The sequence below is a fragment of the Glycine max genome, chromosome 20, assembly GCF_000004515.6.
Source record: "Glycine max cultivar Williams 82 chromosome 20, Glycine_max_v4.0, whole genome shotgun sequence".
In the NCBI taxonomy this organism is placed as follows: Eukaryota; Viridiplantae; Streptophyta; class Magnoliopsida; order Fabales; family Fabaceae; genus Glycine; species Glycine max.
The window spans coordinates 33,870,205-33,876,060 of record NC_038256.2 but is presented as its reverse complement, the minus strand read 5'-3'; positions in this window follow the sequence as shown (position 1 = coordinate 33,876,060).

The window sequence follows — 5,856 nt, the reverse complement described above, 5'->3', positions numbered from 1 at the left end:
ATATAAAACAATATATAAACTCATACTAAATATGAAAACTAAAACAATAGTCAAGAATGTCATTCTGTTAGCATATTCTAATTCAAAATTATAATATTAATTCCAAACTATATAAAAAAAAACTTAAGAAGCACGAAAAAGGAAAAATGCAAAATCAATATCTCATTCTCTCTTCTGATAAACTCATCCTTACTTAATTTCATCAATCCACGTTAATTAGAAAAGGCCCAATTTCTAAGTTTCACACTCAACACATGAACATATCAATTTCACAACAATTTCGCATCAGGGTATCAATTGGTTCGTCAAATATAATCAATTCGCAAATAAAAGAATAAGAATAGTATTGAAATTCATAAAACAACCAAAAATAATCCAAAATTTATCCTCTAGGGATCCATATACATGCTCATTCTAATCCCAAAGCGTGAGTAACTCAATACTTACCTCTAAGCGGGCTCATGTGTGTAGTCCGACAGTGATAGTAGCATCTATAGTGGTTCCCTAAGATTCTTCAAGTTTTTCCTTTGGTTGTTCTACTAGAGTTTCAAAGCATTAGAGAGAAGGAGAAGAGATTGGAGCCTCAATTTCACTGTCTCCATGCAAGGGGAGTTTCTCTCTCCGAATGCATTATTTCATAAATTCCAATGGTGAGAATGTCTAAAAATAAGTTTTGAAGGTGGTGTACGAATTTTAGGATGATCTAACAGTTAATGAGTCTGACATTGTAATTTTATTGGGATTGGTTTGGGTATGTACAAGAAAAAGAGAGGGTTTTAAAAGAGGAAGAAGGTAGAATAAACATTCATATATCGTGAATAATCATCTATAAAGGTGATAAAATATTTCTGACCACGTGCATCCATATCTGGACAACAAATATTAGTATGAATTATTTATAATATGCTTGAACTCCTGTTAGCACCTTTCTTAGACATGTTGGTCTGCTTACCCTTAATGCAGTCCACATTAGTCTTAAAGTCAGTAAAATCTAAAGTATTGAGTACCTCATCTTTCACTAACCTTTTAATCCTCTCAATGGAGATATGCCCTAATCTCCAGTGTCATAACATAGAGGAATTCTCATTAATATTACACCTTTTAATACCAGTTTGAACATGCATTGAATTATAAGTGGCATAATTTTGTAAACCAAGAAGATAAAGACCATCAGATAAGATATTATTCCCAACACATTCAAAATTATGAAATAACTCGAACGATGTGTCTTTAAAATTAAAGGAATATCCAAAAGGTATAAGTCTAGAAATAGAAATCAAGTTTTGAGAAAAACTTGGTACATAAAAGGTCTTTTCTAATTTTAAAATAAAGTCACTACTTAAAGTTAAAATGCAAGTTCCAATAGCCTCCACAGGTGAGCCTAGCTTATTGTCTGATAAAATGTTTTGCTCACTTTCCACTGGTTTCCTTAGGTTTGCATACCCTGTAAAGAATTTACAATATGGATAGTAGATCCAGAATCAATCCACCAGGTGTTACTATTAACACTAGTCATATTAGATTCATAACATACTAATTGGATTGATTTACCTTTCTTCTCAAGCCATTTCTGGAATCTCGAGCAATTCTTCTTCATGTGTCCCTTCTTCTTACAAAAGAAACACTTTTTCACCTTCTTAATATCAGCTTGAGGTGGTATTTTATCATTTCCCTTCTGATTAGCTTGAGACTTAACTGCTTTGTTCATCCCATAAGCAGTTGTCAATAATGCACTCTCACCCATCTCCATTACAAGCCTTTTTTCTTCCTAAGCACACATGGTCATTAATTCATTGATAGACCATTTTTCCTTATGTGTGTTGTAGAAAATCTTAAATGGCCCATATTTCTGCGGAAAGGTGTTCAAAATGAAGTGCACCAGGAAGGACTCAAACATATCAACCTCCAGTTTCTTAAGTTGAGCTGAAATATCTCGCATTTACATTATGTACTCACGCACACCTTTCACACTGGTAAGCCGGAGAAAGGAGAACTTCATGATCAGGGTGCTTGCTAAAGTCTTATTTGAAGTGATGAACTGGTCATCAATGGCCTTAAGCAAGTCTCGGACTTTTTCATGTTGGTCGAAAGAATCACGTATCATGGCCAAGATTTTGGTCTTAATGAACATCATGTTGAGCCGGTTGGATCGCTCTCACCGCTCATATAGCGCAACAGCGGCTGACTACTTTCATCAGTGATTGCAAGTGATTCGTCTTTCCTTATAGCATAGTCTATGTCCATCCACCCAAATTGCAGAAAAATTCTCTCCTTCCATATCTTATAGTTATCTTCTTTGAGTTCGAAAACATCACATTGAATATTAGAAAGACTAACAATTTGAAAAGCTACAAAATTCAAAGACTTATGTCAAAATTTGAGGTACGTTAATCTTAATTGTATGTTTTACCAATGTAAACATACCAAAAAATTGAATCTTGTGACATAAAAATTGCATGTGAGTTAAATTTTTAATTCAATAAGAAATAATTAAACTTTATGATAGAATAATCAAATTACATGCTCAAATTCATGCTTTACGGGTATAACATGAAAATAATTTAATTTTCTATCACAAATATTTACTTTATGATAAAATTGACAAATTATACATACCTCATGATCCTTGTGGGTAAAACATGAAAAATAATATATCATTTTATCTCAATTAATTATACAAATATAACAAAAATTCATGTGGGATAAAATTCATTATATAAAGTACAATTAATCACACCATTATGTTTAATTCCTTATATCATCTTTAAACAACTTAATATATAATTTTAATCAAATTATTGATGTTGTGGCTAATCCATAATTAATCAAAATTATAAAGATCATTTAAACATAAAATTTAATCATATGAGAATAAATCATATTATGTATTTCAAGATCAAGATATAATATAATGATGAATACAATTCTCATATATAATTTCATAATTGAAAGATAATATTATGCATTTGATTTCATATATATATGCATAGAATAAAATTTTTCCAGAATATATTCATGCATAAAGTAAATCAAAATTGCATAAATTGTAAAGGTAAACAGAATATAATATATAAAAAACAAATATATATATATATATATATATATATAAAAACTTCAACGATCTAGTGGCTTGTGTGTATTCTAGTATCTTGTTTTCGTTTTTTTAACCAAAAAACACACTATTCATCATCTTCAACCTCTAGCGGGTCAAACCCGACCCATATGCAGACTCGGTCGGTTCTTACTCATTTGGGCACCGTTTTACACAATCCAAAATCCAAAAACAAGGAAATCAACCAAAATAAAGATTTCTAACCAGATTTTCAATAGACAAGGCTCTGAATACCATAAACGAAATTAAATCGGAATAAAAACCGAAAATGGACAAGGCAAAGGTAAATGAGGTTCTGATACCAAATGTTAGACTAAAATTTCTTAACCTGTGATGTTACAAACTACAAAATAAAACACAGGTCATTAATAAAATACAGAAAAACAAAAATATCAAATTATACCTCTAGCCATTGCCATGAAAGAGCTGCTTTGTTTTGGTTCTTCCAAGTTCTCACTCTATCTTTTTAGATGGTGTATCATATGAAATTTGAAGAGGTGAGCTCAAGGACCAAATATATGTGTTATATATAGGCATTCTATCATAAAAAAATGTATTTAGTAGTTATTACCATTCATTAGTGATCATTACCACTCATTAGTAGTTATTCAATATTTGACTTCTCAAGTCCAAAACTGATGGATCATTTTATTCTGTAAAACGTACAGACCAAATTATTACAAGAGATCCACCCATGGTCAGGGAGGGAGTTTGTCTTTATTCTTCAATGTCTTTCCTTGAAAGATATATTGGGTTGAAAGAAGCTGTCACCGCCATCACCATCCGGGGGCATATGACTTAGTAGGGACTAATAAATAAATAATTAACGATTAAGGGCTAAATTGTAATTGGGCTTAATAGGAGAAGTTTCTAGGTTAACTGCTACTTGATGAGAGTAGTGGTTATAAAAGAGGCTTAATACCCACTAACGTGAAATAAGGTCCCCTTCCTGACCAGAAAAGTGTTCTCTCTCACTCATAGTCATCACTAACGGAGAGAGGCAGAAAAGAAAGGACAAAGAAAGTGAAATCTTATTTATCTCCTCTTTCAAGGAAATCAAAGTGCACCAGAGAAAAGTTCATACGAAGAAAGATACAAGTTTTCCTATGGAGAAAGGTACACATCATTATCTATTGTTCTTTATTGATTGTTTGTGAGAATCATAGGTTTCAAGATCCTGTTGTTTTCTATCATTGATAGTCTAGGAAACCCCTTAAGAATTTTTACACATTTTACCATAAAAAATGTATTTAGTAGTTATTACCATTCATTAGTGATCATTACCACTCATTAGTAGTCATTTAATATTTGACTTCTCAAGTCCAAAATTGATGGATCATTTTATTTTGTAAAACGTACATACGAAATTATTACAAGAGATCCACCCATGATCAGGGAGGGAGTTTGTCTTTATTCTTCATTGTCTTTCCTTGAAAGATATATTGGGTTGAAAGAAGCCGTCACCGCCATCGCCATCCGGGGGCTCCTTATCTAAGCCATGGTCTACCGAGGTGTTTGGAGAGAAAACAAAACCCGGAGGGTGATCCATATTTTAAATGTCAGATAAATACTTAGAAATAATTTACACACCACATCTACTGAGTTATGGAGTCCATCCACATACGATAGTCAAACCAATAAGCCCTTAATTCGCCGCCAAGGCCATTGCACCATTTTAAATCTTCGTCACTTTGATATTAATAATTACTGAATGTGATATTGATTGATTATCAATAGTATCGTGACAAAACAACAAATTGCTACTACATCATAACTTCGCATCGCCCTCACAAGCCACATTAAGGTTTATAAGTTAGTTGATTTGGTAGCTATATATATAACCATTCTTATGAGTTTAAGAGTGGGTAATTGTGGAAGGAATCTACATATATAAGGTCAAAATAATTCAGGTGGGAAACCTTTTAGTAATTGAAACCCCACAAGATGAAATGAATATTTTTGCATCCAGACATGGTTCCTCTTCTTTTTGGTGTTCTAAAGAATAATTGGCAGCAGGCCGCGATTTTTGGTGCCATGATCATGAGAATTGGTTCACATTCAAATTGTGACAATAGTTTTGCATGAAAGTTGTGATGAGTCAGCTCTTATTGCCTATTCAATTGGGTCAACCATTCATGAATCATAGCCGGTAAAAAGATATGCGTGCATATATAAAAATAAGAAATTGCATTATATCTTATGCGTTTATTTAATGTAAGAAAACCATGTTGGGAAGCATAGCAGCATCACTAATGAATATTGTTTGTCTTATGCGGTCACCTGGTATAACTAATCTTTTGTATTTATATATACTAATGTTTGTGTTAAGAGGCTCTGAGCTGAACTTCCCATAAAAAAAATATAATATTATAATATGGTCCTCCGAAAGGAGGAAGTAAAATGCAAATTGGCTTCTTCACGAGATATGGTTAATTAACAGGAGGGATGGATGGAATTATTGGTCTATGACAAGTCAAATTGATTGATTATTAGCTAGGAGGAGGAGCTGCATGCATAAAAGTCTCATCATATAAGTCATATCTTCTCACATGGATTAATAACAAGATTTTAAAGTGGAAATCCTAGTAACCCTACAGAAAAATACAAGATTCGGAGCAAATATATGAGAAAGGTAAAAAAAAAAAAAAGTTGTTTTCACGTAGTAAAGATAGTTTCTGACCAAGATAACTTTAAATATGCAAAAGGGGTGTCCAGCATTACAAGGATAGAAAGCAATGAATATA